This window comes from Falco naumanni, chromosome 2, assembly GCF_017639655.2.
Source record: "Falco naumanni isolate bFalNau1 chromosome 2, bFalNau1.pat, whole genome shotgun sequence".
In the NCBI taxonomy this organism is placed as follows: Eukaryota; Metazoa; Chordata; class Aves; order Falconiformes; family Falconidae; genus Falco; species Falco naumanni.
The window spans coordinates 78,435,667-78,460,605 of NC_054055.1; the positions used below are offsets into that span (position 1 = coordinate 78,435,667).

The 24,939-nt window shown below is 42.9% G+C and overlaps 1 protein-coding gene across 2 annotated transcripts in view; it reads right to left on the bottom strand.

Annotated features, from left to right (window-relative positions):
* Positions 1 to 17,762, bottom strand: part of KCNJ6 (potassium inwardly rectifying channel subfamily J member 6) — a 156,797-nt gene extending 139,035 nt beyond the window's left edge. For both annotated transcript variants that reach the window (XM_040585079.1, XM_040585078.1), the window contains exon 1: positions 17,424 to 17,762. The gene's annotated coding sequence lies outside the window, so the exon portion shown is untranslated. The remainder of the gene's footprint in view (positions 1 to 17,423) is intronic.
* Positions 17,763 to 24,939: the final 7,177 nt, after the last annotated feature.

The following is a 24,939-nucleotide window of genomic DNA, read 5'->3' on the forward strand; positions in this document are numbered from 1 at the left end:
TGGAACTGCATATATAATGAAATTGGGAAGCTTTCATCATTTTCAGAACTGACAAAAATAGTGGATATTTAAATATTTCATCTTGGCTTATTATGAGCTGGCATTTCTTCGTACTTACTAATAACTGAATGCATTGTGCCTTAAAAAAGCTTCAGTGCAGCCTACCTGAAGATGAATACAGCTAGCTAGGAACCACTGGCAGGGAGGGGAGATTGTTACAAAGGGCGCATGCCTGGGTATGTACTAATAGGTTGTAGAGGTTAGAAGAAGGGACAACACATTTTTCTTATAGACCTGTGGTTTATACTGAGATTAAGCCAGTGTGTCCTGGAAGCCTCTGCCATATGTTGTCTAAATGGAATTATTTGACAATTTAATTCCAGTTCCATAATTAAGCACAGTTCAGTTAGTACTGTGGATATCTCGATGCAGAGGAGGAAGGTGTGTGTAATAAGAAACCACAGAGGGATGTTAAAGCCAGACAAATACAAGCACAAATGTTTAGTAATGTTTATATGGTAACCTGTGGGTCCAGCTGCCAGGTATGACATAGATTCACCACTTCTTGAGCTCTGGTAACAAGACATGGACATAGCCTGGAAAAATATGTTTTTTCCAAAGACAAGCTACTACTCTAGGGTCATGTGGTATGGTCTGCTTTTTACAGGAGTGAGATCAAATGAACTGATGGTGATCCCTACTCTTAAAAACAACAGAAAAACTTTTCAAAGTCATGTTATTCCCTTAGTTTACAGGCTCTGCCCTGCAAAAAGTAGAATTTTAGCTAAAGGCTTAACAGACCTGGGAATAAAGCACTGGCTGAATAATGCACGGGGTTTGATTGCACAGATTCAAGAGAAACATGGGACTTGTGTCTTCAGATGTCCTAGGGACTTTGGTCCCCTCTGCCAACAGTTAAGCATCATTCCATAGATCCACATTCAACCCAGAAGGGAGAGGGAGTCCAAATAAATTACTTAACTTGTCTTTGAATCACCTGATTTTAATGAGAGTGTTCTAAAATACATAACTGTAGGAATGCTTAATGCAATGACAGCTCTCTTCATTAGATAGCAGTCCCTTCTGTGTCCCTGCATGACACACTGTTGTTTTTTCAACTAGTTAATCATCTCTTTTGTTAAGTAAAGATATATTTTTACATTTCTACCCATTGAAAGTCAAGGTCTTTGGCTTAGTATTGAATTATCTACTGGAATGGTCTCCAGCTTCTGGGGGCTTGAAATAACACAGTTACTCATTTTAATTTTGGATTAAATTTAGATTCAAGTCACGTGAAATCATGCAGTAATCTAAAAATACCCCTTGCAGAGTTTTGTCTGTGGTTCCCAAAGAGATATACACAGCATATACAGATATATAATAAATCTAGTATAACTTTTCTGTATTTGTTATAAGAATATTCAGTTTTTCTGTCTATGTTCAGTAGTTATTCTCCATCCTACTCATGTCCGGTGAAATCGGAGAAAGAGTTAGTTGCAGCATATCCTCATATCAGGACCATTTTACTTCAAGTTCACTCCATAAAGCACAGAGCTGCCTGAAAACCTTAGGACTAGTATAGGCAGATATTTCACAAATTATTCATGAGGCTACATTGAATGTATTCCTCCAAACTGCTTTACCACACCATTCTCCCTTTAAAATATCTACTCTTTCCAAATGTAGAAGGTTGTCTCTGTTGGCAAGATCCAGTGTACTGAACAAAGGCTAAAAGCCAGGGACTCCTTAATTCTAGCAGCAGCTTGCTCTTTAGTAACAGATCTCTTTCTTTTCAAGAGGATGCACCAAATTAAATTTTCAGTGGAATTTTCCATGGAACCATGCTTCTCATTGATAATGTACTCACCAAACCTGCAGAAGCTAAAGAAATCCTAGGTGGCAACTGTGGAATTCATTTCACCTACTTTTTCCATTCTTAAATGACATTGCCACTTCTGCTCCTTCTGTAGTCAATGGAGGCAAAGGTAAGCAAGCAACAAGCAGGCAACAAGCAGGCACTTCCAGAGATTCCACTGGAAACAGGATTTGAGAGGGAATACTTATTGCTTCTTTGTTGAGTGACTGCAGAGGGACTAGTCCAACTTAGTCTAAATGCCTAAGTTTTTGACAGTTAGCATGACTGAAATGGTTGATCGTTATTAAGATATAATGGAAATTACACAATTTTGACCATTGCATTACACATTCTTGATGAAAGAGTAGCACAGAGCAGTTGTGTTCTCCTTTCCAAAGTCAAAGAGGAATAGCTGGCATAATACAAATCAAGATGCTGCTTAGGTCTCCACTGTCCTGTAAGGCTTTGTCTACATGAGTAAGTAAAAAAAAAAGTGCATGAAAGTTATGGGCACTGGAACTCAGTTGTTTGCAATTCTGAATTGTTAGAGTGCCCATGAGCATAATTTTGGCCTAGGCCAGCTGGCAGTCTCCCACTCCTGACAAGTAATTTGGACATAAGTTTTGCAGACTGGGAGGGTTTGGTACATGTCAGAGGACAGTCCCAGGCATCAGTTTGTGATTACAGCAGCTTACTTAGCTGTGTTCCCATTCTTATCTGTATGAGCCTTTTAGCATTAGTAAAGCCTTTGTGTTGGGCTTTGTCACAGCAACTCTATGTGTCCCATAGGCACTAGGGGGTTGGGTGGTGTTTAGATTCCAAGTCATACAGAATTGCTTTTAATATATGACAGGTATCCTATTGGTTCTGGCAAGCTAGCCCTATTATATCTGTGCAATTGGAAACTGAGTTCATTTAAGATTCTTTTAAACTTTTTATTTCACTCAGCTTTTTATTTGATGGGGAAAAATAAAATGTGTATGGTACTGGCTACCTAAGGGGTCATTTAGTTAACAGTATCAGCTTTTTAATTCCCTTCAGAGAAAAACGGCTTGAAAAGGTAACATTTGAACAAACATGGCCTTTCTTTCTACACACATTATGGTAAAAACCATTAAAATGCTCAAGAAGTGTTGAAACACTATTCCATTTAGCATTTCCCCTTCTCTCTTGAATCATGATTGTCTTTTCTAGTTACCAATTATATCTCTCATTTTACTGCTGGAACACCCACCCATAGGATTTACATTATATAGCACTGTCTAGTATTTTATTGTGTGATCTTACAACTTAGAGTGTAGACTGCAGAAGTGATAAGCTGCAAATTGTTCACTTTTGGACTTGTTTTTCCTTTCCTAATGACAGTTAACTGAAGCAGAGGAAAAGTTACATCTGATGTCTAACTAGGTGTATGATATTTCAACTTCTTTATATTGTATCAGTGACACATTCCTAATGTTGTACACTTAACTGATAGGTAGATAATTTTTATGTTTGATTTTTTTTTCGTATTTTCCCCAGGAGACATCACATATAGGTCCTAGCAGAAGGACTGCAATCTAGAAGAAATAATTTTTCTTATTCCATCTATCAATGCTGGAATTAATAGTACGCATTCCTCAAATTATTTTATACCAATGACTGTTGCTTTTAAATCATATGTCTAATGCCAGAAGTATTTAACAGTTTATGTAAAATTATGTACTTATTTTAGACATCCAGGTGAAGTGTATGACACAGTGCTGGTCTGTTTATCCTGCTTTGCTAATGAAGTTTGAATTAAAAAAGACACTAAGAAGTTAAACTGCAAAGATAACCCTGAAAATGTCCTTCCTTCTGCAGTGGGAGTTAAATGGATGTCATAGATGTCATGGATTTTAAATCTATTTTTCATTAAAGTTTATGGTGCAATAGAGATACATACTAGACTCTGTAAGGATTGGGAAATACCGTATTTGAACAGGGGGAGTGGAAGAGAAGACTGCCAAAACATGGATTACAAAGCAACAAAATCTTAGGCTCAGAGGTTATTCAGAATGGTATTGTGCAAGTAAAGTAAGCAGCTCTGCTGCCCAGCTGCTCCAAAGATGCCAATAGTTGTTTTAATCTTGCCAGGGGGCTAGATGCCAGTGACAAAAATTAACATAGTGTAACATCTGCTTTCTGTGATTGCCACCCAAAAATGAGATAGGAACATTCAGTTGCTTCAATATGCATGACTGAAAAGGACATAGATTTTTTAGCATCCTCTTTATCAGAATATGCTTTTGTGCACTGCTGCTTTCCCCAGCCTGTTCTATGCAGCGCACATTCTTTATGGACTTCAAGATAATGACATTTTAGGACTGGCATCAGGGCTCCTTCCCAGCCATAGCTGTTTGTGGGGTCTCGAGTCCAGGGTGACTCAGTTGGTGTTCTGGAGCCTTTCTTGGTAAAGGCCTCCTCTCACCTCCTCCTCCAAATGCCTCAGGGAGGCAGCCAAGCATGCTTAATTCTCTCTTAACATTTGCTCACAGGGCAAGATGCTTCTGGCAGACACAACGTCTGTTGTAATTTACAGGCAACTTGATAAAACAGCTGTCCTACATTTCTGAAGTGCTGAACACCTTGAAGATACATTTGGCTAAAAGCAACATAAAACAACTTTGAAGCCATTTGAAGCAAAAGCTCTGTGGTAGCAAAATGTAAGAAAGAACGGAAAAAGTCATCAGGCATGATCAAACCTAGCTGTTAGATACTTGTTCTTAGGAGCGGGATGTACTGCTTCTCTTGTGCCTAACTCTCTAGAGTAAGAGAGAAACAGATGTTTCAGGGTGGAATATGCAAGATCTAGCACATTTGGGAAAAGGTATATTGTTTTCCAGTGGATTCCAGTCCTTTGGCTTTGTAGCCAATTATCCTTGTTTTAGGGGAATACTCTGTGTTACTATTGAATTTGAATCTGGTCTTTCAGACCTTTGTTTTGTCAAGATAACTTTGAATGCTAACCTTATCTTCTAAAATACTTGCATACTTTACAAGTGCAGTTAATTCCGTCATTCAGAGCATCAATGCATCTAAGACAGAATTGGACACTCTACAGACCCAAACTGACACATTCTTCTATACTGTCAATGAACCACCAGTAACTCTTCCCTAGCACACTTCTACAATCAGTTTTGTAACCATGACTATGTAATTTCTTCTAGACCAAGTTTTGCTCCTTTCTTATTAGAATACTGTGGCAGATGGTGTAATGTCTTCATAAAATCAAAATATATGACCTTCTCATCTTCTTTCTTAGCCTGTGTTGGTCTACTGTAGAATGAAATTAGACTGGCTTGTTGCAATATGCTGTTGATAAAACCATTTTGACAGCTCTCAGCTTGTATTTTCTGGTGCCTACACCAGTCTGTATTTTTTAAAGATCTTAAGTTAAAGTGAGTGGTCCATAATTCACTAGTTTGTCTTCTGTTTTCTGTGAAACATCTTTCTTGCTAAAGATGCACACCACACTTCCTCTTTCCAGTCTGTTAGAATTTCCCTCATTCTCCATGAATTCTCAGGTAGCTTTGATGTTGTCACAGACATTCCTTTAGTGTATTCTTCAGGTTTAACCGAATTTGAAACACCTAGCTTTTTGTACACTGTAGCCTGTACCTTCCCAGTTATAGGGTAAGATCTTCCTTCTTGGTTTGGACAGTACTAGAACCTTGCTCACCCCAGGCCTTTCCAGTGAAACCTGATGCAAAAACTGCACAAAATACTCTTTATCCTACTAAGTATCATCTCTAGCTTTCCTCCCTGTTGAGAAGTGGGCCAAGATTCTCCCAGTGCTTTCTTTTACTACTGATCTACTTACAGATTAATTTCTTGCTATCATTGATGCCTCTTGCAAGCTCAATTTCTTTTTGTTTCTTGGCTTCCAGAGTTAGCCGCTATTTCTTTCAGCAATTATCTTCAATGCTATGACACAGTTTGTGTATGCTTCCTTCTTGTAAGGTCAATGTGAAGTTCACAAGTTAGCTCAGCTGATCTCTTACTACATTTCTTATACTTCATCTGGATTCCTCTGTGTGTGTGCGTGTATGCACCTGTGTGGGTGTGTGCCCTTTCCCTGAAGGACAGCTCTCCTTAACTGCTGTAGTTTTCTACAAAAATCTCCCAAATTCCTATGACCAGCAGCTCCTACATTCTGGGTGATTCTTCCAATTACCCACAAAAGAATGAATCTACTGATCCTTCTAGTTCAGTGATCTACTTTAAATCTCTGATGTATTAGCACCTTGTTCCTTTCCTCTTCTATTATTACCTCGGCATTTGTATCTAGTCTTTCCCTATACGTAACATGGCTGGATAAGCACTGAAGAAACCTACTGTGTCAGCCACCTCTTCAAGCCTCTGTTGCACCAGTTAACTTGTTACCTTGATCATTTAGTAAGATATCTGTGGTAGTGCAAGAAAGACAGGAAATGAAAGGGAAACAATCAGACTTGTTCAATGGATTGACTAATTCATTCGCTTTATCCCTTTTATGACGTTTTCATGAATGGCCCTATGCATGCTTTTGATTTTAGGTCCTTGTCAAAGTTACAGGTGCTTACACATACCTAGGATCATAGAATCATTTAGAAAAGACCCTTAAGATCATCGAGTCCAACCGTTAACCTAACACTACCAAGTCCACCACTAAAACATGTCCCTGAGCACCACGTCTACACATCTCTTAAATACCTTCAGGGATGGTGACTCAACCACTTCCCTGAGTGGCTTGTTCCGATGCTTGACAACCCTTTTGGTGAATAATTTTCTCCTGAAATTTTCTGTCATCCTTCCCTTCAAGGGCAGTTAAAATCCTCCTCCAGGAGGAAGTTTATAAGCAAAGGTGGCCTTCCTTTCTCTTTGTCACGAGGTGGCACTCCTTTTATCACTAGCTGATGGAACACCATTCTGCAGTCAAAGAAGCCACCCTCCATCCCACCATACCATATGAGCAGGGGGCCTGAACCCCTGCTCTTATCCCTTCATGAGCCTGGCCCTTCACTAAAAGAACTGGCCAAGACCATATTCCTGATGTTTATGTGTTTCCCTAAGTCCTTTGCTCTCTGAGCTTCCTAATTAATTTTGATTTGCTCATTCAAGGTAGTAGCAGTGTCTAGAGTAAGAAGTGCTATTAGTGGTGCAGGTAAGCCTAACTTTTCAGTTAGTTCAGACTCAGGCTGTTCGGCAGCAACACATCCTCTGAATTCTTGAGGAGTCCTTTCATAATAGATTTGGAATAGATTTTTTTCTGCCTACCAGGATGATGTGTCTGCTCCCGATCTCAGTAGATGATTACTCAGGAGCTGGAAACTGTCTGCCTTCAAAGATGGATGTAGCCAACTTTATCCCTCCTCTTCCTCCTATTCTGTTACTGTACTGTTGCAAAACCTACAGTCATCTACTGTCTCTGTCTTTGAGGTTTCCTGTGTTAAAATGTTTATGACCATTGTTTCATCTGGTGACCCAATCTTACAGCTTTCCTTCATGAGTCTTATGAAATTCTACTCAGTGGTGTGTCCGGTGCTGAATATCTTTCCCATTTTGATCTTCATGGAAAGGGAAATACAGCCCTTGCAAATGTAGTCGAAGGCTTGGGATGAAGCATTGACCTCATCTGCCACTGTCAGTGATGCAGGTTTGCAAAGAGTTGAGAGACAAGATACTTCTTGTGGAACTGCCTGTGTTCATCACTCTCTTATATGTACATTGCAAAACTTGTAAACTGTCTCCTGAAACTTGTATTTGAGAGCTCTTGAGAGCTGCTGGGCTAGTGGCTTACCAAACTGTTGGCCTAGATGAATTCTGCTGCTTTGTTGTGAGACACTGAATCCTGTGGTGAATTAATGGTGGAACACTTTGTTGTAAGGAGCTGTTAACTTGGGTTCTAAAAGTTGTCTAGCAGCGTTAGCTGGAGGGTGTGCCTGTGTCTGAAGGAGTCCTGCCTCTTGATAGGATTAACTCTCCAGGGAGCAGTGCCACATCAAACTCTCGGATCTGAAAGTAGCTTAGCCACAGTTCAGTCTCTACATTGCATTTCGTGTCATGCTTTATAAGCCCAGAACTCAGCTTAACGCCTTATGTGCATCTTAGAAGGATTTTAGTAAGTAATCAGTATTGCTACTCATGATATTTGACCTTTCTGTTTTCTTTTAATCTCTGTTTAGACACATTGGGAGAAATTCACACCCTTGCTGAAGGAAAGACTAAAACTCCTTCACTGAAATTTTAGCAAGTTTACAAAACCGATGTGTTCTCTTGTACTTTGCTCTCTCCATCCCACCGCTTCTCTCATTTTCATTGTAATTTTGCTGCCTTTTATCAGCAGCAGACCTGGTTCTCCAGTGCATCATGCCCTGTATGTGCAAAAGATGCACATACAAACGTTGCATCTTGGGGAATTAGTTTGATTGAGATGGAGGGTTTAATTTTCCTCATGCTAATGCCAATATGCTGTTTTGGAGGCCTGCTCTAGTGTTTCTGCATGCTGTTCACACTCTTGCAAAGTGGCTGTCAAAGTTTCTCATCCTGATTTTCATAGGTATATATGTGACTCTCCAGAGTTCAAGGCAGGGGAGAATTGGACTTAGAACAATTGAACACTGTTACTTTCTAATGGGAACTGGTCGACTGAGAGTTTGTACCTTTCTCCAAATAGATAACTGAATGTGGCTCTGCTGTGTTGAGCTTGGCTCTTAAGCTGGGTTTGCATCCAGCTTTTGCACATGGCTGGTTATATAATACTGCAGCAGCATGGAAAGACAAGAATTACTTGATGAGGAAAGTGACAGTGGAAAGGAGCACTGAATTTCATTATAAAGGTGAACAACTTCAGTTTGTGACAGCTAAGAGAATGAAGTTCTTTAACAGGGATTATTTGGATTAGAGGAAATTTTACCAGACAAAATGTCCATCTCTCTGTGTATGTAATAAAACGCTGCAGCCTGTGGGTTTAAGTCAGTGACCTGACAAAAAGCAGGCTTAATTGCATAATTAGTATTAGATTCCTGTGGCCCTGGTTTGGTGCAAATAGTTGACCATTTGCAATAGTTGACGGTGGCATTCTTCTGACATTCAGAAATCTCCAAGTGGGCATAGCTGTTAAGTCGAGATCACATCGGAAGCTTTTGGAATCTGATGTTCGCCACCCATGGCACTAGACTGAAGGCACTAAGAGCCAGCCAGTATAGTTCAAAGCAGCTGTATTGTCTGTGTCAACAGAGAACCTGACCGAGACTAGGAAAACACTCTATTTCATCTGTGCGTCAGCTTCCCATACCTGTGCCCACCCATGCTGAGGAACTAGCTCTGTAGGGATACAATTTCTGCCCAGTACATGATTGTTGTATTCAGCAAGTGTCTGAGTTTCTGTCTTCTATGATCCATCCCATACAACACCAGTGAGAATGCATGGCATGCAAATTGGGAGTTACTTAGGCCTGCATCTCTTCTCATCGTATCTTCTTTTTATGGCACTGTCAATAATGTAGAGCTGTAAGATGCTGCGTGATGCATCTACTGTAGCCATGCTAAGCTTGAAATATTCTTCCTTCTGTGGGAGTTGCTAGAGGCAGGGGAGCTTCACTTTGAGATACTACTTAAAAGTTCACAGTGATAGTAATTAGGAGAAATTATTATTTGACTTTAAATTGAATGTGTGTCATCTGAACACTCAGTGTCTTTGATGAGTCTGAGAGAGAATAAACAGAGACCTCCAACATCACTCTCCCAGACACTGTCCTGACATGGCTGCTTTGTTTCCTAAACTGTGACTCTGCTTAGTGTTTTTTTTTTTTTAGTAAGGACTGTGTTCTTTGATCATGTCCCATTGCCTGTAGAAAGGCTACAGGTTAATAAGTGCCATAATTGCTTTTTGTTTAGAAAATTGAGTACTCTGTCTGCCTGTGGCTAGTGCTCTGAAGTGTCTCTTAGCACTTCCTCACACTACACCCCTGCATGATCTTGGTGACAAAATATAATTCCAGTAGGAGGCAGAGTATATCATTCCAGTGGGGAAATGAAAACCATTTCAGTATAGGTGAGGACATGTACTAGTGGACAGAGTTTACTCCCTTCTAATCTGGGAAAATTAGAATTTGCCTACTCCTCACAACAGGATACCCTTCCACAAAATCCACTTTTCAATATACTTTTATACCCCCAGGCTTTCATATTAACACACATTGAGGAAAAGAGAACCTTCAGGAGGGATGTGGAAAGGCTCTTCAAGTATGGAGGGTAACCATGAGACATTTCCAGAGGCCCAGTGGGGATAAAGGCTTTGTTCAGCAGCCCTGACAAACTGAATTAAGAAAAAATACTTTTTGGTACAGACATAAGGAGCAGGAGAGGTGCGAGGGGAAGTGAAGGCAAGGGAAAGATCAGCCACTTGAGGGGGAGTAAATAATGAGTATTTAGTTTGAGTACCTGAAACAGCTCTGGTGGCCAGGGTATAATCTAAAGACACTTCTGTTCATAGAGCTAAGAAAGAAGCTGGAGAAACCAGTTTGATCAAAAGCATAGAAGAGCAGGGGTACATCTGTTTCAGAATTCTTTGCAATGCTCTTTCTGTGCTTTTATTAGTGGACTGAAATGGCAGTAGTTTAATTCAAGTCCCTGCTGTAGCAGTGTAAATAAGTCAACCAGAAATTTCACTGTCTTAGAAAAAAAACCCTGATTACGTGGTAGTGCAGTTAATTCACATTTTCAATTATTATCCCACAAGGATATGTCTATGAGGAAATTATCACTAAGCTAAAATTCTTCCACAAAGATTGATATAGGTGACAAAATTTAATTAAGGGTTTCAATTTATTCCCACTGAAATGAGTAGGAAAACTCATTCAGTTCAAAAGCAGCAGCTACCTTTTATGTGTGACTAGTATCAAAAATATACAGTTAAATATATCAGAAGAAGTTAAATATATCAGAAAGCTCATAGTAAGGACTCAGAACTAACTGAACGAAGACTCCTATACACCTGTATATAACTGTATATGCCCAGACAGCTCTATGGACTTCGGTAGTGCAGAGCTACTCACATAACAAACATTTGCCAAGTGGATGATTAAACACTTTTTAACGTTTGTCTTTGCTTTGCTGCAAATGTGTTGAAAGTTTCTTAAAATTATGTAGCTTCCTATTTCAGTGCACATGCACACAGAAGAATATAGCTAAAGTATTTAGTGAGGGTGGGAATTTTATAAAGGTAACATTTTATAAAGGAAAATTCCAAATCTATTTCTGGGCTGGGATGCTGTACACCTACTTTCTGCAAGAGAAATCTTTACAAATGAAATATAAACCTAGAAATATGGCACAAATTTGGGAAAGATTGCCAAGTAATCATCCAATGATCAACTATTCACACAGAAAATGAAGTTAATCCTGGAGAATCAGCAAAGTTAGCAGCAAGAGACAAGGATACTCAATGTGGAAGAAATTATCAAATTTAAAAATGAGAATAACGAACATGCACATATTAAAAATCAAAATACATAAGGAGTTCCCCTATGACTGTAAACAGGAAAATTATATACCTTCCTTTTAAGACAGATAAGAAGGTGGAACTACGGGCAGATTAGCCTTTCTTCAGTCCTTGGCAAAACTATGGAGGATATTCTGAAAAAAGCTATTTACAGACACATGAAAGACAAGAACATGATCAGGAACACTCAGCTTTGGTTTATCCCTTGGCAAATCATGCTTGGCCAGTTTGACAGCCTTCTACAATAAAATGTCTGGGTCTGTGGATGAGGGGAGTGTAGTAAGTCTTTAGCAAGACTTTCAACACTATCCCATAGCTTCTGCTAGCCAAACAAGGACAACTGAACTGGATGGGCAGACTGTAAGGAGGGGTGGAAAATTAGCTAGACCTTTGAACTTGAAGGGTCTACTGTTCCCAGTCTAACAGGTCATGGTGTTCCTTGAGGATTGATACCTATTGGAGTCAGCTTTAATGCCTTTATCAGTGACCTGGACAACAGGACCAAAGGCATTTCAACCAGCCTCCAGATGACACCAAACTGGAAGGAGCAGTTGATGCACAGGGAAGGTAGGGAAGTTACTCAGAGGGATCTAGACAAGCAAGAGGAATGGGCTAGCAAGAACTTCAAAAAGTTGAACATGGACAACTCCTGTACCTGGAAAAGAGAAAGGTTGGGAACCAACTCACTAGGTAGCAGCACTGCATGATAGGAACTGTGGGTTCTACAGACAGCAAGTTGCACATGGATCAGCTGTGTACTCTTGCAGCCATGAAGGCTGAACGTATACTGGGATGCATTAGTAACAAATTAGCAAGCAGGTTGAAGGAAGGGATTATTCCCTTCTGCTTGGCACTGGTGAAGTTTGACTAGAGATCTCCAGATGCCCCTTCTAATCTATTTTTTCTAAAGTTCTGTGAAATGATCTCATAATTCTCAGATTCAGTACTGTTTATTAGGTTTCGTTTTGAGGTCATTACAGGTTTGTGACAGGGGTTAAGTTAGGGTAATAACTATACATACACTGAATGAGTCTTTTCACAGGGACAAAAACCCTGGAAGTCGGTAGGACATAGAAGCTTAGGTCCTTGGTTATTGGCACAGAAGAAATATTTACAGGCAGTATAAAGGTAAAGCATTCTATTTTCCAGTTAATTGTATAAACATTTTTATTTGGGGAGAGAAGCTTTTTAAGAGTTTTCTTAACTTTTAGTTCTAATAGTTCTAATTTTGACCTCTCTACTAATCATTAATACATGTTTATCTAGCTGCATCAGAACTACACTGTTCTCCTCCTTTTTGCCTCCCACGCTGGTGTGTAGGATTAAGTAGAAGTGCTAATTCTAGGTTATTGAGTATGGTTTTGATAATTACAGTTATAACTGGAGAGTAAGGTTTGAAGCTTAGCTCGGCTTTTTGGAGTGGTTATTTTGTTTGTTATGGTGTGGGGTTTCTTTTGGGGTTTTGTTTTGTTTGTGGGTTTGTGTGTTTGGATTTTTTTTTGGTTTTGTTTTTGTTTTTTCTGATGGTACATCTTTAACAATGACACTCGACTGACTATGAAACCAACCCATGAAATCCAGTCTTTAGACTGTGGCTATGCTGAAATGTGAAATATATGCTTTGGGTCCAGCCTCACTCAACTTTAGATTTCACAGAAATGAAAATTTAGCCTGAAGACAGAAACCTAATTGTTGTAGAAAGTTAAAAGTTCTTCCTCTTTGTAATTTGCAAAAAGTGAAACCTGATTTTTCTCCCTCTTCTGCTCATAAGGAGGGGTGTGCCTGAGGCCTTGTTTTAAAGATTTCTTGTCATTTCAGTTGCCAGTGTTTGCTCTCACCTTTCGCAATTGCACAGCCCAGCTCCTTAGCTTGCCTTTGTCTTGGACCATACGGGGTAGTCCTGCCTACACACTTGATAGCTACAACATCACTTGACATTTTAATGGGCCTACTGTTCAAGAAAATAATTTTTCATTAGACTTGATCTAATGTTTACTTACTACTGAAGAGGTCCTTTTTACACAGGATCTAGTCCAGCACCCTTATGAGCCATGATATCTCTTTCAAGCATAATATAATTTCCCCTCTCAGTTTCTCCTTCATCATAGTGACCTGTATAAACAGCTGATCTAAACATGTTTTGCTTTGATTTTAAACTGATGGAATGGTTAGACTTATTGCCACAAATTGATATGGGTCTGATCCTGCACTACTTGTTTATGGCTAACTTAACTAAGGGAAAGTAGCAATCCCATAAATCTGACTTTATTCTGAATTTTTTTTAATAATTACAATGTTTTATTGGTTGGTGTGAGGAAATATAACTGATGACAGTTTTTATGCCTTTGATTTGACAGTTTCAGCTGTGCTTACCTCGATTGCTAGTGGCTGACATTCCATGTAGGTCGCAACAGCCATTAATGTTAAAATTATCTGCTTTGAAATGGAACCTCTTGTTGTTCAATGCTTTTATTCCAGCTATTCATAACACACATATAATAACATTGTATTTCCAATATGGAAAGCATTCTAGTAAAGCATCTGATGCACAGTTTTGAGGAAAAACCCAAGTCTCCCAGGAAGTCACTATCAAGTGGGAATGAGATTAAAACTCTTTTCCTGAGCTTACTGTTTGGTAAATTTAGCATTCATTGTTTAAGAAGGTCTCTTGGTCTCTTTCTGCATGATCAACATTAAAATATTGATACTTAATAAAATAGGAATATTGTTTTCTATTATCAAGCTGCCTCCACTAGTAAAAATTGTACAACATAAATGCAACAAACACATTAGCCTAAACCATATCTATTTCTAAAAACTGCTGGTGTTTAATTGTCCTAATTAAAATGCAACATTCTGTATCAAGCAGATGATGAAAATGCTGAACAGAGCTCCCAAGCTTTTAACAATGAAAATTAAAGAAATAATAACGTAGAAATGTGTTCTCTACAGCGCTTCAACCATTATTACTTAAGACATAGTTTAATTTATTTGAGCAAATGCTAATATGAATTCTTTTACTTCTTACTTTTATAGAAGCACATAAACAACTCCTGAGAAATCACGCAACTTGGGAGACTCATATTGAATGTGGTGTAAATGCACTGGCAGAAATTCCACAAAGAATTCTGTCTTTTACTAAACCGATTAAGGTTGTGCTTGTGGAATTTTCTGTTGATGTTGCTATAATTAATTTATTTAATGTTGCTTATAAGGCAAAATCATTTTGTAATTATCTGATAAAATTATTCTGACACTGCAGGAGTATTGTCTTACATAATAAAATCAATAGCTTCAAGTATTATAAATGATCTGGTAATTGCCCTGAAGAGTTGTGTTCTATTACTTTTCCTCATTTTCCCACAGGAAAGTACTGAGTTCCCAAGCCCATACTTACAGTTCAGTCCTTTATTTCCATCCTTTTGAGATAGGTCTGAAAATGTGAGGCCCATCATTAAAAAATTCAGGTCTCCATTTCCATAAAGGCTTAACTGACTAGTTCAATTGGCTTGTCGAGAAGTATAGTTAGGGCAAAATGTGCTTCTACAGTTAAAAAGCCCTGAACCTGTTATTCTTAAGACATGAATTTGCTTGGAGTCCCTGCATAAGTACAAAGCCCAACTAACTCCCATGCTAGAGTAAGACTCACCTATGTGGTTGCCTCTGCTAGGCTAGGACTTACTTGAAACAGACAATTTATAACAAAGGAGGGACCCAGTAGCTGGTGTGATTTGACAGCTTGCTTATAGTTAAAGCATAACCTCAAGAGGCTGGGGATTTGGATTCAAAACCAATAATTCTACATGTATCTATAGTTTACTGCCTATCAGGACCGAGGCGAGATTAAATAAATCTTGTTTGCTTAATGCAAAAAGAACATCCTGACATGGTGAACAGCAGAAAAGTGACTAATCCATTGCTATCTTCCCCAGTGAATATTATTCATTATGCTGTTGGCTTTTCTAGAATATTTTTTCATAGTCTCAAGCTATAATTGCATATGTAACTGCTAGCATGAGATATGTATAGGAAAACTAAGACAATAATTTAAAATCTATCAATGCAATAAGTATATCTTGGCTTCTGGTGAATTATCACTAACCTGAATACCGTTTTCCTCCACTGAGTGTGTTTTTTTAAACTGTTCACCAAATGCCTGAGGAGAACAGTTTATGATCAGGAGTTTTTTTTTCTGATTAGTTGATCCTGTCTGTCTTACTGGCAGAAACTCCACCTGTCTAATTGTGTACCTCAGCAGTGGGATAGCTCCCTGCACTAAGAGTGCAATTTCTTCAAGTGCAATTTCTCAACAAGTTTTCTTAAGGAAAACAAGTCGAGAGTCCATATTTTTCACAATTTCTGCAGGACTCATTTTATGGATGTTGTGCGTGTGAACAGTCTTACTGGGGAAGCAGTTCACCATAACAAGTCACAAAGAACCGCTGCAAACGAGTCGTAAGAAACAACCTCGAGCAAGTACGTGTAAAAGGTACCATTCATTAACGTGTTTGCTCTCAGCTCTTGCATGCATTTAGCTCAGGAAAGTTTAGCGGCCCTAGGTGAGGCTTCCTCTGGCTCCCGGCACCCGGCGGGGAGCGGCACTGTGCTCAGGGCTGACTCTAGCAGAGGGAGGCGCGGGGTTCCCCCGGTCCTCCCAGCGCAGGGCCCCGATGCAAAGCATCCCGATGCCGGCCGCCGGGAGCCGCGCTGCTCCGCGCTGCCCGCGCTGCCCGCCGTTCCCCCCCCGCCCGCGCTGCCGCCGCTGCCGCCGCTGTCCGCGGTGCTGAAGCGGGGTCGGGCCGGGCCCGCAGCCGGTGGCAAAGCCCCGGGGCTGGCGGTGCGCGGCGGGGCCGAGGAGCGCAGGGCAGCGGGCGGCTGCGGGGCACGGCTGGCACAGCAATAAGCAGCCACGAACAGCTCGCCTCGAAGCAGCTTCCTCTGCCCGCCGCGGCCGGAGGCTCCGCGCATAGCGACTCGGGGACAGCCGCGGCTCGCTGAGCCTGTACGGTGGCCCCTTCCCCACCAGGGTCCCAAGGCTCTTCGTCGCTCCCCTTTCCAACGAGAGGGAAGTTTTGTCTGTGATATCTTTCCCCCCACCTTTGGGACCGGACCTGGCCGGGAAGGGGCGGCGGCGGGTGCCGGGGGAGGGGAAGGGGGGAGTTATCTCTTACTTATTTATTTATTTAGATTTTTCCTCCCTCAGGTCGCCATGGTGATACCGAGCTCGCTCTCCCTCCGATCAAGAGGAGACGGGCACTCCTTCGTGAGCATCTTCCCTCCACTCCCGCTGCCCCTCTCCCCCGGCGGAGGCTCTCCCTTCCCTGCCCGCCCAGCGGGGACGGGGCCGCTGCCCCCTCAGCCTAGCTCCGGCTCCCCTCAGCCTCGCCCCGACTGCCCTGAGCGCTGCCCGCCTCGGGCCCAACGTGACCCCAGCTCCCCGCAGCGCAGCCGCCCCCCACTGCCCTCCCAGAGAAGGAGTGAGATCGGAGCAGCCAAAACAACATCCCTGCCACCCCGCTTTGAAGTTCTTCCCGGTTTCGGCACTGCCGCTGGAGCGCCGATGGGGAGGGGGCGGCCGGGCGAGACGTCGTCCCTGGTCGCCCCCGCCCGCGGGTGCCCGCTGTCGAGCCCCGAGGCGAGGGGAGGCCGGCAGAGCCCCGGCCCCGTCGCGGCGGCAGCGCTGTACCCGAGGGCGTGGGGCCGGGGCTCACACACGGGAGGCTCCCGCGACGGCAGCTGGAAACGGCCCCCCGGGGCCCGCCTGGCCCTCCCGCCGTGTCCCCCTCAGCCGCGGCTCCCCCGCCGCCACCTCGCCGCTTGCCCAGCGGAAAGCGGCCGAGGCTGCTCGCCCCCCGGTTACATAAGTAACGCACCCCGCATCCCCCCGCACTGCCGCTGTGACTGCCGGGGGGGCTTGAGGAAGGGCGGTTGGGGGCGGGGGGTGGGGGGTGGGGGGGGCTGGAGGACCGCGGCGGCAACGAGCCATGAGGGTACAGGCACCGAAACGCAAGCCCCGAGCCAGCACCTCCTCCGCCTCCCTTCGGGTAACCCCCCCCGCCTTACCTGGCGGCGGCACGCTGCTCTCACTCCATGCTGGCTCCCCGCGGGACGGGGCAGGGCGGCGCTGCCCGGCTCTGCACCGGCTCCGGCTCCGGCTCCGGGCCGGTGGGTGCGCGCGTGCAAGCGCCGCTCGCTGTCACACGGCCCCGAGGATGCTGTCGGGCGTCTCCATGCCCCACGCCGCTCGCCCACCTCCCGCGCCGCTCCGCCGCCGCGCAGACGGGCACGCCGGGGCAGCGGCACCCGCCCGCTGCGGGGCTCCGCTCCGGGTCGCTTCGCGCCGCTCGCAGCGAGAGCGGGGGGCGACCGGACGGCCGCGGCGCTGCCGCGCGTGTCTGCGTGTGTGCGGGTGCGAGGGGAGGCGGCGCGGCGGGCGGGCGGGCGGGCGGGCGGGGGAGGCGCGGCCCCGCGGAGGCGGCCGCGGGCGGGCCCAGGGGCTGCGGCCGGCGCCGGGGGGCTGCGCTAGCCCGGCCGGCGCGGCGGCGGCGGCGGCGGCGGCGGCGTGTCGGAGCGCGGCTGCCGGCAGCGCCACCTGCGGGCAGCGCGGGGCGGCGGGGGTGGTGCGCTCCTTCCGCGGGGGCGGCCCTGGCCGGTGCCTGCGCCGCCCCCCCGCGAGCGGGCGGGCTGCCGTGGGGGGGCGAGGCGAGATGCGGCGCGGAGCGGAGCTGCGGCAGCGGGGAGCCGCCCCCGCCGGAGAGCCCCGTCGCCTCCCGTGGGGGTGGGTGACACGGCGGGCGTGGGAGGGGGCGAGGCCCCGGCTCTCTCCCCCGCGGCAGTGCGGGCGGCGGCTCCGGCAGCCCCTCGCCCCGCCGTCTGCCCCGGGGCGTGCCGCCTTCCGCCGGGGCGTCCTCCCCGGCGGGGCGTCCGGGAGAACCGCAGGTGCATCCAGGCGCCCGGTGGAGGCCTGGCTCTGTGTCCCGCAGGACTTCGCTGGTGCATAATAAGTGCTGATCTGGCACCGCAAAAGGACCTCCGCCTCCCCGAGGGAAGGCGGCATCTTTGACCGCGCTTTCCCACTCTCAGGTTTGGTTGAAACCGGCCAACAGGTGCCACGTTCCTGGGAAGAGTGGGCGGCCGCTGGACAAGCAGGCAGGTGCACAAGTTCAGACAGTTAAGCCTCCTTTTCTTAGAAAACCTAGCTGAAAAGCAGAACCAAGGCGGCGTTTGCCAGACATCACTGATCATTTTTCTTGTAGGACGCGTCCTTTCCTGGCTACTCCACCTTACACTTCACGTGGTGTGCCTACATCGTGTTAAATTACCCATCTTCCAAACCAACAACCTATTCTGTAGGAAGCAGAATGGGGTTGTGGCTTTTTGGGTAACACAATAACAATCTGCACTTTCAGAAGTCATACCAGTTTCTCTGTATTTTTTTCTTCCTCTTTTTCCTAAGATTAGGCTGCAAGCCCAGCTCCACAGTTCATCTGAGCTCCTGGACCATGGAGCACCAGTGATCTTATTTTTTCCCCCTTCTGAGACAAAAGTAGTATTTTAAACCAGCACTGCTTTAACTTGTAAGATCTCCTTATTTGCATTTCCTTTCTCACCTCACCATTCCTCTTCACACCTTCCTACATTTCCTAATTTACTTTCTGGGAATCTTTTCTTTCTCCGTCTAATCTCATGAGTCCATGCGTTTGTGTTGTGGATGTATTATAGCATGCTAGTCTAAAAAAATGGCTGTGTTCTAGTTTCTTAAGCTTTTTCCATAAAAGGGAACCTCACTGAAAAGAGCAATATAAGGCCTCTTCTTCCTTGGAGATTTGCACAGCTATTCATTTCTTCTTGCAAACTACTGTTCTTTAAATCTCTTCCCTTGTGGTAGGAACATATCTACTGGAACAGTGTCTGTTCTCCAAGCTGAAGCTGCTTTTCTAGAGCCTGCCTTACTTGTTACTCATTTTTTTGTGTTTTCATTTGCCAACACAGCAGGAAAAGTGGGCATAATCAAAATGGAGAAAGTGTTTCTGTGGAACAAGGATATGTATGAGCTTTTCCTTCCCAACTTAGCAATCCTGACACAATGTGATGTGTGATAGGGCCTTTTGTCTCTTTTATTTGTTAAATATTTCAGAAGGAGCAGCATATGGATGGTTACACTGAGCTTGGAACCATAATAACATCATTAAATTGCACAAACCCTTGTGCTTTCCAAATGGCACTTTTTCTCTTGGGCCACACAAACTAAAATGGCTCTTGAACAGGTGCACAAATCATTATTTTATACTTAGCCTGCTGTCCCCCTTCAATCTATTTGTCCCACTTGCAGTTTTCTCTAAGCCAGCTCCATGAATCTTACTGCAGAACCTCTCAGAGTCTATTAATACTTATGCTAGCACACACAGAAAAGATGCCTGCTACTTTCTTAAGGTCCCAGGCAAATGCCTGACTGGTATGTTGCTGAGATTTCTTTTTCCTTTCTATTTCAGTTGAAGGCCAAAGCAGTACTTGAACTGGCAGTCTCTAAATCCATATTGCTTGTTCAGGGTGATTTCAGTTAATGAGCTTTGACTCAGAGATCCCTCCCACCTCCCTTTGGACAGAGAGTCCCAGAAACAACTTGACTTCACCAGACTTGTGCTTTGCCTGAGGGAACAGTTTATGTCAGGAACTGAAGTTTATATCAGCTTGAGACTTTTGGAATTGGTTTTGCACAGTACATTTTTTAAACAATAGCAAAAGTAGAGGCATGAGTTGATAAGGATAAGAGGTGGAGGGGATTGGTACAGCCTCCTTTAGATGCCTGACCTTAGGGATTTACATTAGGAGTCTGCTTTGTTTAGACCATTGAAGAAAGGAGCCCATGAAGGGCTACTCAGTGCACCTAAAATAAACTTCAGTTCTGAATTGCCTTCTGGAGGGTTTTCTCACCCTTGCCTCCTATTAATTGTGTAGGAATTGTGCAGAGGTCGTGGAGAGATTATATGGAGACTGCCTAATCCAGGATCTGACGCATGATTATCACCCTCCAGTTTTCATTTTGCCAATGCAACATGGCATTTATACATGGAGAAATCACTTGCCAGCGCCTCTCTAGGAGCGATTTTGATGTATGCTTGCCAACTGGAGTTACTTACATTTAAGTGAAGCTACAGCTCCCAGTGCAAATTGTGAACACATGTGATATTCCCATGACCTTATCTTCAAGCTTGTGTAGCTTTGTGTTAGCATTATTTAATTCACATCCATAAGTGTACGCAATGCTTGCCACCTACACTGTGGTTTCTGATATGCTGAATCACCTATGCCAGTCCTGCATGTATGGGTTTTGCTTGCTGTGTGCATTCTGTACATGCAATCTCATGCATGACAGGCAGCACTGCATGTTTGAAGTCTGATGAAATTGAGCCAGAGCTATTGGTTCTTCCCTTTGAGTTCTGAAGTGTTTACTTTTCTTGGTATACATCCCTCCTTTCCTCTGGAAGGGGTGAGTAGATGAACTAACAATGTGTCTGCAGAATTTCAGCCACAGAACACTGTTTCATACATAAACTCTGAGTTTTAACTGTTTTAAAGAGTGTTTTTTAATCTGCCTTATTAAAGGGTTGCTATTTAGCTGTAAGACAAAGTTTGTCCAATGTTCTTCTCAAAATTATGACACTTAGCTGGAGATATCAAAATCACTCCTAAATGCATCAAAAAGCATCTGTTTTTATGACTAAGATGTACACTTTGACAGTCACGGCTAGCTGATCCTGACCCACAGCTCTTAGACAACATCACAAACCCAAAGCACATGAAGATCAGGACTGGGGGTGATTTGATGTATAGAGGGAACAAATTGTCTGGCAGCTTTGGAGAAACCACCTTGCCTAGAGTGTTCTTTGCTCCTCCTCTTGTTACTACACTTCTTCTCACTGGCCTAAAACATGTAAGTCTAGATATTGCTTCATACCACACGGTGACACTGAGAGCTTTTCTGCACAAGGGTAAGAAAGCTATGGTTAGAAATGTCTGCTTAAAGATCAGCTAAAACAGTTTTGGTTCACACAACTTGGTAGTATTGACAAAGGGTCAAAATTTGCTAATCTAGCAGTAATTTTGAATCCTCAGTGGGTTTTGTGACTTGCTGGAGTTGGGGAAATTCGCAGAGCAAGCCATTGGAAACTGACGGGGAGCTAAGGAGAGACTAGTGGGTGGAAGCTGTCTGATTTTGTTTTCTGGCAGGAAGAATACCAGAGGGAATTCTTTTTCCCAGCCTGCCACCCCCATTTTTTTTTTCCTTATTTACACATCAATGCATGATTTTTTGGTGTCTAACATTTCCATAATGCAATCTGGTAAACCTAGCACAGCTGTTTTGAAAACCTGCCTGATATTTAAGATTGCTTTACTGCACAAAAGCTCCTATTTCACTTGCTAGCCTTCCCATTTCTGGATGTCAAGATAGGGAATGGCTATAAATATGAAGTTAGGTGTCACAGTTGCCAAGATTTATTATGGAGAGGTTTGCAATAACCTTCTCCCCTTTGCCCTTTATCTATCTTCTGTATTCTGCCAGGTAAAGTCTATCTTTCCTGATATTTTTGGATAGTACCTGACGCAACAAAGCAACTTTCCTGTCTGTAGTCAAGTACGTTTGTAACAGAGAAACAAAACAAAACAAATAAGCTAACCTAAAGCTATTGATCTTCATGGAGCATTATAAAAGCTGCTTATGTAAAGCTGTTTTGCAGCCATTGCAGAGATGCAGTCTGAAGCTAGGAATTTTGCTGCATGCAGAAGCAAAATCTCCCCATCTTTCCCACAGCATCCCATGTACAAACTGTCTTCTCTGCTAATGTAGCTTCATGCTTGGAAAACAAACATTTTTCTGAGTATTTGTCTTTCTTTGTAAATTGCAGGGCACATACCAATCATATGAAACTCACCCCCCCCCCCCCCCCCCCCGATTAATTAAGGCTTGTTTAATTTTAATTCCCTTCTACTTCTTTTATGAGTAATTATTTCAAGTCTTTAAATCTCAAGTGACTCCCTTCCGCTTTCTTGTTTGGCTGGGATTTCTTAATCAATACTGAATTTTAATTTTCAACTGGTAAATTTTTGTTACGGTCATCCGGTTAAATACTGCATTTGTGGTCTTTCTTACATATGTTATAGAGCAATCCATCACTGCTTCTCTGTCACTGCATTAGTCTTTCCTCTCTAGTCCTCTGCCTCCCATTTCTACTTCAGCCTCCCATTTCCTCACATTTAGCTCATAAAATGTCCTGGTTATGCTGTTGTGGTTTAGGGCTAAAGGTCTAGAAGCAACACGCAGGATCATTGGATCATATCTGCACTGTGCCGTACAGTTCCTTCCTTCCAATGACTGCTGTTTACTGTAAAACCAATCTGGTTTTTGTTTTGTTTTGTTTTGTTGTTTTTTTTTGTTTTTGTTTTTGTTTTTTTTTTTTTAATTCCTGCTACAACTTCTGAAGCATTACTCACTTCTCTGATGGTTAGAAGTTCACTTTGACACTGTACTTTAAAATTTTGCTTATCTAGTTGAAATCTTTTTGTTCAGGTAGTAAATTTTTCCCTAATTTAGGACTATGCTTACCTCCTTTTCTCCCTTCCCTTAATCTGATCTAATATATTTATAGTGAAGAGCTTAGTCCCCTCTTAGTTTTTATTTTCTTAGGCTGAACTAGACCAATTCTTGCTGTTTTTCCCTTGTGCCATGAGCTCTCCATTCTTCTTATCAGCCTGCTGGTCTTTCTCTGTACAATATCAGTTTAAATTCATCTTACTGGTGCAGAGGAACGAGAATTGTGACAGTATTACTGGAAAGGGCTCATCAGTGTCATGTACAACAGAAACAATATTCCCCTCTTCCTGCAGGAAACGTCTTAGCTGATATGATGTAGGATCACATTTACTTCTTTACCGTTATATTGCACTCATGGCTCTGTTACCCTCCTACTGAGGAGGATACAGTCAATTCCTTCTCTTTCCTTGTCAGTCCAATCATGTTTATAACTGAGGGCAGGCATTTCTGTTTAATTCATAACTCTGCACTTTATACTATTAAATCTCGTCCCATCCCTATTATTTTACTCTAGTTTTCAAGGTCATACCAGTCACTGATATTCCCAGTCTTTCTGTTTTACAGACAGTAGTGCCCCAATTTGTGTAATCAACACATTTCACTGGTACTTTCCTGCTCTGCAATATAAAATAGTTTTGGCTGGGTGTCCCCTCCTCTTACTGAATTACTGTCTTGCCAAAGAAGAGAAAGGAAATAACCGGCTTCAAAAGTTAAAAGCTAAAAACTTTAAAGAGCCTCGTTGTTCAAAGTCTAAAGTAAGGTACTGAAAATGATGGCGGCTCCTTCCTGCTGCAAAATGGGTATGAATTTGTGGTACTGGCTCTGATTCTGCAGTCATTTCATGACAGGGCTGACTGGTTGTGTCCACAGGACACTCCTCTGCCATGGACCTCTCCATAGGTGCAATAATTCACCACTATGGACTCCAATAGCAAAATAGTGTTAGAGGGGAATAGGTTGCATATTGCAGGAAAAGGTGGCTGAAGGTAAAGGAAGGTCTGTGTTTGACTGTGGGTAAGAAATGGTGCTCAGCACCCTGCCATTGTGACTGGAAAGCTGGTTTGTTGCTTGGGTTTAATCCTGCCAGTGTTACAAAAGGCACTGAAATTGAAAGGGCAAAAAGGCTTAGTGAATGTGATCAGTTATAAAAGCAAAGAGGAAAACTAGTTTTTTCTAAGTGATGATTATAAACTGCCCAATTAAGTAAACAAAGGAGTAGTTGAAAACTACTCATCAGATAATAAAATTAATTATAAACAGCAGCCAAAATGCAGCAAGTATGAACTAATCAAAATACTTAATTAGGCTTTGCAGTAGCTACTTTCCTCCCTACCACTATTTATTACAATTTTATCCGGGGGTTGGTGTCTTTGGTAAGGCTCCAAAACTGTATAATAACTGGTTTAAAAGCCTTATGCTCTTACAAAATAGTAATATTTTGAAACACAGTACATTTCAGGCTGACTTAGCATGGTAAGCAAGGAGCCCCTTGCCCTAAATGGAGAGATTTGAAAGCTGGTATTGCCTCTATCTGTTCTGTACCTGTTGTGGTGCTTGAGGCACCTGCCGATATGTTAATTCTTGGCCAGACAGCTGCCATTTGTGTCATTGCAGGTGTCTTATCCAAAGACCACAATTAAACTGATACTGAATTTAAGGATGTAAAAGATCTGTATCAATAAAAACAAATCTGTATAGGAAACAAACTAAAGAAGGTAGTAGCAATTTAGAAAAAAAGCCCATAAATTGTAGTGGATATATTATTGTCATTTGATGTAAAAAATAAATTAAAAAAAGGGAAAAAAAGAAAGTCAATCTTATTTCTTTAGATTTAAGCACATAAGAAACAGCCACCCTATTTTTTTGGCTCTTGCTCTAGTTTCAAGGTAGAACTTGGTAGTGAGTTCAACTATGACAGACTGATCATATTACTCACAAATAGGTACCCTGACATTGAATGACATCCACAGAGGACAATTCTGCTGA